A 15,043-nucleotide genomic window follows, 5' to 3' on the forward strand; every position below is an offset into this window, starting at 1 on the left:
TTCTAACATAGTACTCATTTGTTAAAAATTCAATAAAGAGTATTATTAAATATTATTGCTTTTCTAAACACAGATTATAATTCATATATAATTTTAATTATAAAAAAAATATAAAATATAAAAAAAATAAAAAATAAAAAACAAAACAAACACAAGAAAAAATCACAATAAAAAAAAAAAAAAAAAGAGAAAGAAAAAAAAAACAAAAAGAAAAGAAAAAAATAAAAAAGAAAAATAAAAAAAATCAAGATTGTAGAGCTGCAGTACTCTTAAAATACTTACTTCTCAGAGTCTTTATAATATTCATTATTAATTATATATCTCTCACAGTGAGAGTAACACAGCTGTGATAAGTTATTATCTTAATATTATCTAATAAATAATCAGTATATATCTGTATAAATGTGAATAATTAGAAAATATATACTTAAAAAGTGTGATCAGAGTGAACTCTGCTATTACTTGAATAATATCAAGAGTAGAATACTGAAATCAATGATTCTTCTTATCAATTTCATAGATAAGATATATAAAGATAATCTTGAGAAATATAAGATTCTCTGACTTCTGATAAAAACAGATCTTATGAAGACACTCTATTTTTATAATATCAGAGACTGAGTATTATTAAAAAGCATTACTTTTATACAATGTATATATACTTACTGCAGTGATTCACTCTCTGTATATATAACTGAGAGTTGCAGCTTTCTCACACTGCATGACTCTCTCTGAGATACTACTGTCAGTTTGCAACTCATGCAGTCTCTCAGTTCAGCATGTACTGTGTATATACAGCTCTACATGCTGAGACTGTATTGATTATTATAATCTGATATAATACTCACTTTTTATGAGTCATATTTCATTTGAAGAGGAAGAGAAAGATACAACTCTTATTTTATTAAAGAGAGAATGAATAATTAGTATTATTGAATATAATTTAATTCATCTGTATTTAAAATTTGATTAATCTATACTCTTCAATTTGAGAGTTTCTATGAGTGTTTTAATAGTTTTCATATCAGCTTGAACTTAGTGATGAGTTGAAGAAGAAGAGAAAAGAGAGAAGAAAGAAATGAGAATAACTTATCTTTATAATATGAAAATAGAGAAGTACTGTAATTATTCTTTTTAATAACAAAGATCTGTTTTCTGCATGTATTTCTGATATAGATTATATGATAAATGTATATAAAGAATATTAATAGTGCATGTATTAAATGAAGATAATATTGCTATATAACATTGTAGCTGTTTCTATACATCTCTGAAAGCTGTTAATAGTTTCTTTATCTCTTTATGTTTAATAAGTTAATAATATATTCTGATACACTTTCTCTTTCATTATTATCATTATCATTATTATCATTATTACTATTATCATCATCATTATTATTATTATTATTATCATTATTATTATATTATTATCTGTCTTCACTCTCTTTTTAATACTTATTAAAATCAATTATATCATCTCTCTTCAAATATTCTGCGGTTCTGCGGATCATCAAGGCGCGTGAGCATCATCACAGATTGAAGAAAGAGAAGAAGAAGATGTTCAAGTGCAGAGAGACAGATCACAAGACATGTTATAATACCTTGAAGAGACTCTGTAAGAAAGTAGAATGATAATGATTTTAAGTAATACTTCTGATAGATTTAGACTGAACTAAGTATAGAAATAATGTGAATAATGCTGTCTATGAGAGATTGAAAAAGAAGACAGTGAAGAGTCTTATACAGTAGTAGTAAGATCAGAAGAAGTTCTGAGAATGATTTGAGACTAAAATGAAGAGAGAGAGAAAGAAGAAGAGTATTACTGTAAATAAGTGATAATAGAAGAAGATTGAGAAGATATTGAAGCAGAAGACAAAGAAGTCAAAACTGATAAGTTTTTTATTAAGAGATAATAATTTTTAATAACACTTCTATTCTCTAATTGATTAGCAGGAGCTGACAGAGAAGAGAATTGAGATCTTATTCAGATCTTAAATGTGCTTCATGATTCAGAATATTGAGAAGACAGCTCTACTCTCTAAGCATGCTAATCTGCTTACTGCTGAGATGAAATCTGAGACAGCAGATCAGAAAATGTGGGATTTTAAGATACAGATTAATCTGACTGAGAGAAAGCAGTGAGAACTCTCTTCTGAGAAGGTAGCAGAGAGAGATTTTAAAATGATTATCATCTCAGATGAGAAGAAGAAGAAGAAGAATGAGAATAAGAAGTGAATTATAAAGAATAATGAGAAGAATGAGAAAGAGAAGAAAGATAATAAGTAGAAAAAGTTTTTTTCTTTTTATATTAGTTAGTTATAAGTTTGTAACTATTAGTTAATAATTGAAATTAATTTTGAGTTTTCAAAAATTATTGTACAAGTTGTAATCAATTATTAATATCAGAAATAATATATATATATATATTCAACTATCATGTCACTATAATATATAAGTATCAATATTTTTTCAACATTGATATTCACAATATTAATATATTTTTAATAATATTATCTAATAACATAATTTGATAACACTCTCTTTTATAATATTAATATATTTCAAGAAATATGACAGAGATTAATCAAGATTATTTATTTACTTTTATACATTGATAATATTCAATCTGAGTTAGTACTAAAATTATAACTAAGCTAAGAAAGAAGATTATTTTCTCTTATATTAATTCTTCTTACACACATCAGTGATCAGTTATTGAAAATAAATTATTATCTTTCTTAAATTATTATCATATCTTCTGAATTCACTTCTTTCACTTATTTTACTTCTATTAAAGATTTATAAACTCTTCAAGAAATCACTGTGAATCACAAAGTCTATGTTATTTATAATTCAACACAGAATACTCTCTTTTAATCATGATAAATAATCACTTCATTCTTCATATCTGATTTCAGGTCATGAAATTTATGAAAAACTCAATACAAACACTGAGATGAACTATAAAATAATTATCAATAGATTGTATTATAGATTACTGAAGAGTCATCTCTCTGTTACAATTACTATAACTTTATTCAGAAACATTCATTATAAACTGATTATAACTCTGAAGAAATTTCTTAACATCTGAAGTTATCAGAATGCAGATAATAAAAGAAAAATAATCAGAAAATTACTACTAAGCTGATAAGTTACTCTATCAGATAATAATTTTTAATAACACTAACTTTCTAATTTGAAGAAAATCATGTGAAAATGATTATATATCAGTACTCTGATTTCATAACTCTTATCTGATAACTTCTGTGAATAATTACTTTATATATATATATCTCTAAATCTTTCTTTTCAATCAATTGAAAATCTCGAATTCTGAACACTTCTTTAAATACTTAATTCAAATCTTCATATTTCACATTAATTCTGTCTTTGATTCAATCTTGAGACATACTATAAAGTCAATATATAATATCTAGAATCAGAGTTGAAGAATCATTGAAGAGTGTCTCTCACAGTGAATGTATAAACTAGTATAAATAATCTTGTATTTATGAAAGTTACATGTTATTATATTAATGAGAACTGAACTTATCAAGAGATATTAATTGAATTTAAATCATTAATCAGTAGTCATACTGAGAATTATATAACAGAGATATTAATGACTATGATTAAAAATAACTATTGAGATATTAGTCTCAGTCTTCTTACAATTATAACTGATAATACTGTGAATAACTACACTATAGTTAACAGCTTGAAGCAAAAATTGACTTTGTATTTGTGAAATGATAAATAAGGTCATATTCTCTGCATTGCTCATAGACTGGCCGCTGGGATCATGAATTTCATATTTGATCTTCTTTGATCTGGTGGCCCGGTGGCGTAGTAGTTAACTACGCTACCATGGAGCCTCAATTAGCGGCCTTCTCCCCGGGGAATGAATGCCAAGAGAGGGTAGGTTCGAACCCTGCAAAGGTCATCTTAATCACAGCTTTCACTGTTAAGTTATAAAACAGTATCAGAAGCTCTCAGATGCACTATAGTGAATTATTATCAAGCTTAAGATGTTCATTCTGAGGGTTTTCAAGTGCTAATTCTCACTGATCTTAGAATTAACAGCTCTCTGAGCACTTCAAGTTAGATCAGTACTAGAGTGATTGAGGTCTAGAATGCCTGCAGAATAGTAAATCATTATCAAGCTTAACTGATCAGATCTCATTCCTCTCACTCTAGACACTCACTTTCAGAGAATGAGATTTAAAAACTATTCAATTAGAACACTCTGAGTCTAGCAAGAACCTAGGTGAGACAAGACCTAGGCACTCTTAATAGGTGGTTAGTGTAAGCAAGACTGTGATGATCAATTGATAGGCTGAAATGCTGAGATTGACAGCTGAAAGATTAGAGACTTAACTAGAATTAAGTAGCTCTGATATTATTCTTAGTGAGAATCTCACTTATGAGTAAGCTAGTTACAGAAGCTAGCTGAGTGATGACTCTTTAGAGGGAATGATAACCTCTGAAGTGAGCCTGAGAGAACAGAGACAGTGATCAGTTATATAGAGTGTTAAAATATGTATATAGCTTAAGATGTAAACTGCAGAGATCTGTTCTGTAGCTCTCTTTACTGTACTTATTTTCTTCTGTTCTTTTCTCTATCTATTTAATATATCTATCTTTAAGACTATGTTCTCTTTTCTTTTGTCATAATATTTTCAAATGATTTCAAACTATCAGAAGGTGTTAAAATACTGCAATTTGTAAACAGTTTTTATATTCTGAGCTGGAATTTTCTGATTTTACATATTTGAAATTGATAAATGTATAATAGTTGACTCTATAGATATAGGAAAAACTCTGAGAACTAAAGATTCTCAGGTAGATGTCATAGTCTCTGACTGCATACATCTATAATTGAAGAATAATAATAATAATAATAATAAAAATAAATTCTTTGATCTGGTCTCATACATTTCTTGGCGTGAATCCTGCTGAGACTGGCTATTAAAAAAACATGTAAAGTGACTATATATCAGATCTTAAAATGAAATCATAACTTGAAAAAAATAAGAAAGTAATCTCATTTGATCTCATTTAGTTTCATTCTTGGCATAAAGTTACTATTTTTAGACATTTTAAGGTTTTTTTTAGACTATTTTTAATTTTTTAAAAAGTAACACTTTTTGATAACACTTAAATGAGATTTAAAGTCATTTAAAGCAATAAAAATAATTTAAATTGAGAAGTGAAAATCATGATCTTATTTGGAAAATGTGATAAGAGTAGACAGTAAGTTTCACTGAAACAGTATGAGATCACTATTTAATGTTAAAACCGTGTAATGAGATCAGTCAAATTGATAATGAGACTATCAAAAAATCTGATTCTGGTCTCAGACACGGTCACACGGTCAGTCTAATTACTCATGTGATTCAACTTGTAATATAAACACTGATAAAGAATTTTAATATTGAGATGAAGAATAATAAGATGACTGATTCTTGAGATAAGAATGAGATGAAAGTGATTACTCAAGTAACTTTTGTATTCATTTTACAAAAGATAATATTTTTTGATAACACTTTTTAATATTGCTTTTTAATAATGCTTTTTGATAACACTACTGTTAATTTTGAATAGATTGACTAATAATTTAAATATTACAGATTTGAAACATTGTTAATACAATTTGTATCTCTTCTAAATAATAACAATGATTTTATAATATTCAATAAATAAACAAATCAGTCACATTACTGAAAATAATACAGAATGTTAGAACACAGTGAAGTTCAATATATAAGATAATTGTTCAGACTCTTTGATTATATCAGATAATTAATCATTGAGTGTAACACTCTGATCAGAAAAAGATTCAGATATTAAAACTTTCTAATATGAAGTGAACTCAGTTGAGATATATGATTGATTTACTGTTTCAGTTTTATAAGATAATAAAGATAGTCTCAATCACTTATACATCAATACTGCAGTCAGTCTGATAAGTGTATAACAGTTTATTTACTTATCTTGAGAAGTAGTTGAATCACTCAAAAAGAAATTCAGTCTGAAATGATGCTATAGCAAAGGCTATTATTACTGTAAGAGATAAACTGATATATTACTACAGTAAAACTAAACAATCTTTTACAGAGTACTATGCTGTAACAGCTCTACTAGATTTCTTCTATTAAGTTAATATTTACACTTCTCAAGATTGAACAGAGAAGAAATGAGACTTATATATTAAATTAGTCTGAGACTACTACAATGTCAACTATCAGAGATTTGAATGAGTAGATATTAGAGATGTGAAGATAGTGAAATACAATTCTCTAATAAGTAATGATCTTTGATAACACTTCATATCACATAGAACTATAATACTAACTTTGAAATAGAACTTACATACATTAATTACAACTGAAAATCAGATAAAACTATATACTTATAAAACTGAATTTTACTGCTATCTTCAAGATAATTCAATAAATTTACATATTAAATCAATTCTAGAGTTATGAAAAATTATTGAGAGTATATATTCAACTATTGCACTGATGACATGTGATATTCTGACAATTTCATTGACAGAGATGAGAATGAAGTGAAAGTTCAACTCAAGCTGAGATATTTATCACTATCATCAGAGACAATTACAAGGAGAAATAATTAAGAAACTCATGATTGTAAAACATGAAATTATCAGACAGTTTAATATCTCTGATCACAGTATATCAGAGAAGTGTAGTTTTCATGAGAAAGTAAAGAATAAACTTATATAAGAATGAATTTAGTTATTTCATGAGTGTTATCAATAATTGTTATCAAATTCTGATTATATAAGCAATCACTGAATAAATTGAATAAGACTGAATTTAATCTTCAGTCTCAGTTTCATTCTGATTTTGAAAGAATAATCATCTTTCACAGTTTATTCTGAGAAATTACTCTCATTTCAATATTCTTGAAATAAATCTGATTATTTTTCACATCATTTCTCTCAGAAATGATTCATTTTCAGATTTTTTTGAGACTTGATTCTGATGAGACTCATGTCAAGAAGTGTATGAGATCAGATCAAATAAGATTAAATGTGAAATTTATAGTCTCAGTAGCTAGTCTAAGTGTAGCAGGCATTCTTCAGAAGCTGGCACAGTTAGACTGATTATGTAATCATGTCTGAGATCAGAACTAGATTTTTTAATAGTTTCATTATCAATTTAACTGATCTCATTACACAGTTTTAATATTAGATCGTAGTTTTATACTGTCTCAGTGAGACTTACTATCTACTCTTATCATATTTTTCAAATAAGATTATGATTTCTACTTCTCAATTTAAATTATTTTTATTGCTTTAAATGACTTTAAATCTTATTTAAGTATTATCAAAAAGCATTACTTTTTAAAAAATTAAAAATAGTTTAAAAAAAACCTTAAAATATCTAAAAATAGTAACTTTATACTAAGAATAAGACTAAATAAGATTAAATAAGATTACTTTCTTATTTTTTTCAAGTCATGATTTCATTTTAAGATCTGATATATAGTTACTTTACATGTTTTTTTAATAGCTAGTTTCAGCAGAATTCATGCTAAGAAATGTATGAGACTAGATTAAATAGAATTAAATGTGAAATTCATGATTCTAACAGTCAGTCTAAATACAGCTATAAAATATTATTAGTCTGAATCAACCTCTTCAGTGTTTATAAGTTGTTTATACAGAAAGTCAGAGTAACTGAAGAAAGAAAGACAGTGAATCAGCTGCTTAACTAAGTGAAATTGAATATTTTAACTAGTAACTGAATCAGATTATCAGTACTCTGCTAGAATTTTTATACTTGATATAATTCAATATAACTATTATATATATAATATTCAGTGTTAACTGAATAGATTCTAATCACTTAATAATATAAGCTAAATAAATATAAGATCTCATCTTTCAGATTTTCTAATCTCAAGTTAGTCAGATATAGCAGTAAGATAAGTATATAAGATAATAATGAAATAAAAGTAATTCACTGACTCTTATTTAATAAAATTTATACTTAGTACTGCTATGTCTTTTTCTGATATAATAATCTTTTAAACTTTGAAAAAGAAGACTATACTTACTTTCTTATCTAAGAGACTCTTCTTACAGATCTGACACTTAATCTCTTCTTATATTACTTAAGCTGATTCAGATGAATCTTCACAATCTCATTCTCTAACTATTATATAAGCACTTATAGAAGAAATTGAAGATACTCTTCTCTAGTCTCATAATATAGTAGAATATGAGAGCTGCTTGTATCTGACTTAAGATAAGATATGAAAGAGTTACTAACTCTAACATAAGTTTTCTTTAAGAGTTCATTCTCAGAGATATTATTTAACAGTGTACTGAAAATAAATTGTAATAGTAATAATTTAATATTCTTCTTATTATTATTAACACAGCTGAGATCTTCTAAATTTATTAATATATACTCTCTGCAGTTCACAGCTATCAGTAGACTGACTGTGTGACTGTGTCTGAGATCAGAACTAGATTTTTTAATAGTTTTATTATCAATTCAACTGATCTTATTACACAGTTATAATATTAGATAGTAGTCTCATACTGTTTCAGTGAGACTTACTGTCTACTCTTGTGATTCAAAGGTTGCTTAAGCCAGCGTACGATTACAGGCGTACGCCGGCTTCTTATATATTGTAATATCATACGCTAATTATGATTAGCGGCCGCTATGGCCCCTTTACACTCATACGCGTACACTAGTAGTTTGGAAGCAGCTGTGTTATTATCTGATGGTTGTATGTTCTTTCAAATCACATTCTCCCCCACCAGATTCAGTCACGCCCACGTGACCATGTTGTATGCCCTAGCTCATGCGGATTAGCTCACTACTAGCATTTCATGATTGTGTGACCTATCTCTGATTCAGCTAGTGTTCTGTATACATTCTCACAAAGAAGCTTTTACTATATTACATTACTCATTTACTAACTTTTCTCATTCTTCAATTATCTTCTTCATTTCATTATTATTGAATATTATCATCTCATTCAAGATTTCTACTTCTTCTTCTGTTCAACTCTTTTTATCTGTTCATCTATCACATTATATGTGTTTCTGACAATGACTTTCTGTTCTCACAACAAGCATTATTGTAGTACTCATATCAGGCAGTTTGTTAGCAGTAAGTGTAATACATTGTGAAATGTGATCAGAACTTGTTTATCTTCTAACAATCACTAGAACAATGTATTATCATGAATGATGACACATTTTCTTCATCTTCTTATATGCTCTTAACTGTTTCTTCTTCTCAGCAGGTTTCTGATCATGTTTTCTAACATGATTTTGCATGGACACAGATGCTGATGTTTATTTTTATTCATGTAGAATCTTTATATGTTGACAGATCTATATTCACTGATGATAGTGAACTCAGTGTTGAATCATTGATTGAGAACTTAAAGAATGTGATAATGAAGAAATTGTCTGTGTCATATATAGCTGAGTCTTCAGTGTTCTTCTCTGCCTCTTCTGTCACTTCTTTCTCTGCTGCTTTCTCTCAATCTTCTACACTTACTTCTGTGTCTGATTTCCCTGCTTCTGCTACCTCTGTTCCCGCAACTTCTACTCTCACTACTTCTGGTTTTACTGTCTCTGCCTTCTTTACTAGCTCTCTCTGTTTCAAGAAGATGTTATGTAGACTCAGTGAATCATGTTTCTCAGCATGTACACTCTCACCCTTCTTACTGACCTTTAGAACAATTTATTGTATAAAGACAGTGTATGACATAACTATCTGAAGCTTGATCACAGACACTGATTATTATATTCATTTTAAATATTTATAATGAGAGAATCTAGACTGACTGTGTGACTGTGTCTGAGATCAGAACTAGATTTTTTAATAGTCTCATTATCAATTCAACTGATCTCATTACACGGTTTTAACATTAGATAGTAGTCTCATACTGTCTCAGTGAGACTTACTGTCTACTCTTGTCACATTTTTCAAATGAGACCATGATTTCCACTTCTCAATTTAAATTATTTTTATTGTTTTAAATGACTTTAAATCTCATTTGAGCATTATCAAAAAGTGTTACTTTTTAAAAAATTAAAAATAGTCTAAAAAAAACCTTAAAATGTCTAAAAATAGTAACTTTATGTCAAGAATGAGACTAAATGAGATCAAATGAGATCACTTTCTCATTTTTTTCAAGTTATGGTTCCATTTTAAGATCTGATATATAGTCACTTTACCTGTTTTTTTGATAGCCAGTCCCAGCGGGATTCACGCCAAGAAATGTATGAGATCAGACCAAATGAGACCAAACGTGAAATTCATAGTCCCGGCGGCTAGTCTAAGAGAATCATTCATTCATATCAGAGAATTGCCCCTCTTCTTAACAGTGTTGAGATTGTAAGTCTTTTTCTTTTTATCTTTTCTTTCTAACACTGATTTTCCTGTTCTTAGAGAAAATCATTATAGGTTTTGCTGTGTATGAAGTCATGATATTCACAGATATTAAGAAACTTTTCATAACTGTAAAGTTAAACATTATCAGAACATCTGCTCTAATGAATTTCTTTAAGATGATAGATCTGTATCAGTCTATTCTCTGATATCTGTTATTCAACTTCATGATACAGGTAAAAGATATCTGTGTTTTCAGAAATGAGAACACAGATGTTATACTCTTTTACATCTGCAGATGTGAGGCTTGTACATCTTGTCTGAAATGTTGTTGTAAGAATGAGCTGTTTGCACACTGCATTCTGCTTTCTGCATTCTCTCATGTCTCTCTCTCTCTTTCTGAGAAGTCTCATGCATGTTGTAATTGCATGTATAACTCTAAGGTCAGCAAGTGTTTATTCAGTAACTGTTCCCATCTCTGATTTTATAATTTTCATACACTAACAATAATTCTTAGTTGCTCTGGTGTCAGAGACCATTCTGATTGAAGATGATAATGTCACTGAGACTACTCTCTCTCATCTTCAAGCTTCTTCTGTTACTTTCTCTTTCTTCTCTGCAGAGAAGATTATGCATACATCAGATTGTAAGTGTTTAGCTCTGAATGACTTCTGTTGTTCATCTGATTCTGCATCTTCTTCTTCTTCTGTTTCTTTCATCTCTGTTTCCTCTGCTCTGACTTCTAGTCCTGCGGATTCTGTGCTCTTCTTCAATTTCTCTACACATATGCATGCACATTTCTATATTGACATTTCAGCCAATCTTGTGATCAATGACATTAATGTCATACATAGAGCAGTAGAGAAATCAGAGATATACACAGTGTTATTATAAGAGCAGCTTACAACTCTCAAATTTCTTGCAGATCTCAAGTTTTGAGATTTTCTTTATTTTTGATGTTTTTCAGGTGGTGTGGTGTTGAAAATAGATTAAACATGTGACATATGAAAATGAATGAGATATGTATGATAATATTTGTCTTTTACAGCTGACTCTTACAGTTGATGATCAATTCATTATTTCTTTTCTTTTCTTACACTTTTTCTTTATCTGCTAGCCACTACTCTTACACACTCTCTATATGATACAGTATTCAGTGACTAGATTCAGCAGCTTTCAACTTTTTATAATTCTGTCTCATGCATTATACTGTCTCTCTTCGCCTGCTCAGATCACTATAGTGAACAGCTCATCAAAACTAATCTCATCTGATCTCTGAGCATTCTCAGAGGTTGAGATGACTTGATTTCATGTGTTCACAGATGTTTCAGATAGTTCATTCTCTGTGATCTCTGCAATTGAACTGATGTAAACAGTTGAATTCAACTCTGAATTCCTTTTTCTTCTGTGATCTGACTTATGTGTAAGTCTGCTGCTTTGAGATCACTCTTTACTGTGTTGCACTCACTGTCTGTAGCATGTTATTATACAACTGGCTACAGTCTCATCACTTATTGAAGTATGATATTTGTCTGATTTCTTCATTTCTTCTCATTCTTTTCTTATAATTGTGAAAAGATTGAAATAAGTGAGATCATCTGATTCATAAGCATAGACTGACCGTGTGACCGTGTCTGGGATCAGGACCAGATTTTTTGATAGTCTCATTATCAATTCGACTGATCCCATTACACGGTTTTAACATTAGATAGTAGTTTCATACTGTCTCAGTGGGACTTACTGTCTACTCTTGTCACATTTTTCAAATGGGACCATGATTTCCACTTCTCAATTTAAATTATTTTTATTGCTTTAAATGACTTTAAATCTCATTTGAGCGTTACCAAAAAGCGTTACTTTTTAAAAAATTAAAAATAGTCTAAAAAAAACCTTAAAATGTCTAAAAATAGTAACTTTATGCCAAGAATGAGACTAAATGGGACCAAATGGGATCACTTTCTCATTTTTTTCAAGTCATGGTTTCATTTTAAGATCTGATATATAGTCACTTTACCTGTTTTTTTGATAGCCAGTCCCAGCGGGATTCACGCCAAGAAATGTATAGAACCAGACCAAATGGAATCAAACATGAAATTCATGATTCTGGCGGTCAGTCTACATAAGCATCTATAATTTCTCTTACTTTGTAAGACTTTTCAATTATAAGTCTCTTCTTTTTCAATGCTGATAATAGTACTGTAGATAATCATAATCTGCTCAGGTCTTACATCTTTGCTTTCATAAGTCATGAATCATTTATTAAGTTGTGTAAGACCTGTCTCTCTGATTCTTTCAATGTGTACATTCTCAGAGAATGTGATTTGAGTATCTTATATGACTCAAATCATCTAGGTTGAAACTTCTCAGAACTCTCATTGTATATGAGAACTCATGTTCTCATCTTGAGACTCAATTTCTTAATAAGTGAGTCTTGTATTCTTTTCAATTGAATTGCTCAGTTCAGAAGTAACTTGTTAGCTTTTGTGTATATGTAACTGATCTCTTTTAATCTTGATTCTGCATCTGTGACTGTTGCATCTGCAACTGCTACTGCTGTGTTCATAACTGCTGTTCCTGCTGCATCTGCAACTGCTTTCTCCCTCATCTTTTCTGAAGCATTCTCCGGGATGCGCGGATGCAATTCATACAACAGGTAGAATAATGAACACTTGAAGACTGCATGCTGCTGAATTCATGTGACTAATAGCACCTGTCTGAGATATTCATCTCATAGTCTCATAGGCTTGCTCACTAGATATTTCATCAGCATGTTGCTCAAGATTTCATTCAAGTATTTCATCTTCTCATTCATTCACAGATGATATAACATTGTTCTATAATGTCTTATCTGTAACTGACTCATGAAATGCCTCACTGCTTCTTCTACAAGATTCACACTGTTATCAGTTAGAATCTCATGCAGAATTCCATAGTTGATATAGATCTCATTATGTAGAAACTTCACTATCATCTTCTCTGTCATCTCTGAAACTGCTTTCATAACTAGCCAGTCAGTAGTGTAATCAATAGCAGTGATTATTCATCAATTTTCATTTGATGTTTGTGATAATATGTCTATGAGATTCACTTTTCATCATTCAAATGATTGTATCATACACTCTATCTAATGTTGTGCTTCTTCACATTCTAACCCTTTCTTAGATTCTTTCACAACCTGACAATTCAGGCACTTGTGAGCATACACCTGAATGTTCTCAGTCATGCTTGATCAGTATGCTCTTAATTCAAGTATACTCATGAGTTCAGAGCTTTCTAAGTAGCTGAATTCCTTGTGCATGCAAGTCATCAAGTTGTGTCTAAATGCAGGTTCTAGATAGAAAGCTTCTATGTATTCTAGATCATAATAAAGTACAACATTGTTTTTTAATTTCCTCAGCTTGAAGTTCAGAAGCATCTCTTCTACTACTTTCACAAGACACTTATCATTCAACATCTTATCATTCTCTAAGTGAGAGATCATGATGTTCACTCATTCTGATTCCTTGCATCTTCTCAGTATATTTAACACAAACATTTCTTGTATCTGATTCACAGAACTCTTACTCATGAAATCAGATCTGTGACTGATTGTATTCAGTATCACTGCATTCAATCTCTTTCAGTATTTGATATGAAGATTATACACTTGAAACTCTGAGATTCAACATGCTAAGTGTTTGAAAGGTTTTATCATTGATTATAGATAGATAAGACTTTCATGATCTGTAATCACTGTTGTTGTATACTTATTGTCAATATATCTATTTCACAATGCTAGTGTGTGCTTGATCACTAGCAATTTCTTTTCATACACTGAATAATTGAGCTCAGTGCCTGATAGTTTTCTATTATTATACATCACTGAGTGCAGCTTGCTGTTCTTACTCATCTGTAGAAGAGCATCTTCAATAGCTCATTCAGATATGTCTATCTCAATGTAGAAAGGTTTATTATAATCTGATTGAATAAGCACTGAGAATGTTGTTACATATTCTCTCAGTGTGAGAAAAGCCTCTTCACACACAGTATTTCAGATAATTGAATGAAACTTCTTCTTTTACAGATTCACATTCATTTCTCTTAAGAGATCTGAGAGTGATGCAGATATTTGTGTGAAATCCTTGATGAATCTGTGATAGTATGAGATCAACTCAAGAAACTGTTATACATGATGTATATTTCTCAGCCGCGGTTAATTTACTATGACATTCAATTTCTCTGAAATGAGGTGTATACAGTCATCACTCACTATATATTCTATGAACTTCAACTCTTTCATTTCAAACACACACTTGATTGATTTGATGTAGAGCTTATACTCTGTCAGAGTTATAAGCACTTCATTGAGATGCTTCAGATATTTATCATATAAGTTTGAAAAGACTAGAATGTTATCAAGGTATACAAGACATGAGGTTTCATTCTGTTTATAAAGAATTGTATTCATCATCATTTAAAAGATGACAGGCACATTTATCAGACTGAATAGCATTGCCAGGAATTCAAACTTCTCTCATTGTGTATTAAACACAGTTCACAGAACTGATAGTTCATCTACACAGATCTGTCAGTATTCTGAGAGAAGATTGATCTTCAATAGATATCAGATGTTTCTGATCATATTCAACTGTTATTGAATTCATGACAGT

Source organism: Blastomyces dermatitidis (genome assembly GCF_000003525.1).
Source record: "Blastomyces dermatitidis ER-3 genomic scaffold supercont1.5, whole genome shotgun sequence".
Lineage (NCBI taxonomy): Eukaryota > Fungi > Ascomycota > Eurotiomycetes > Onygenales > Ajellomycetaceae > Blastomyces > Blastomyces dermatitidis.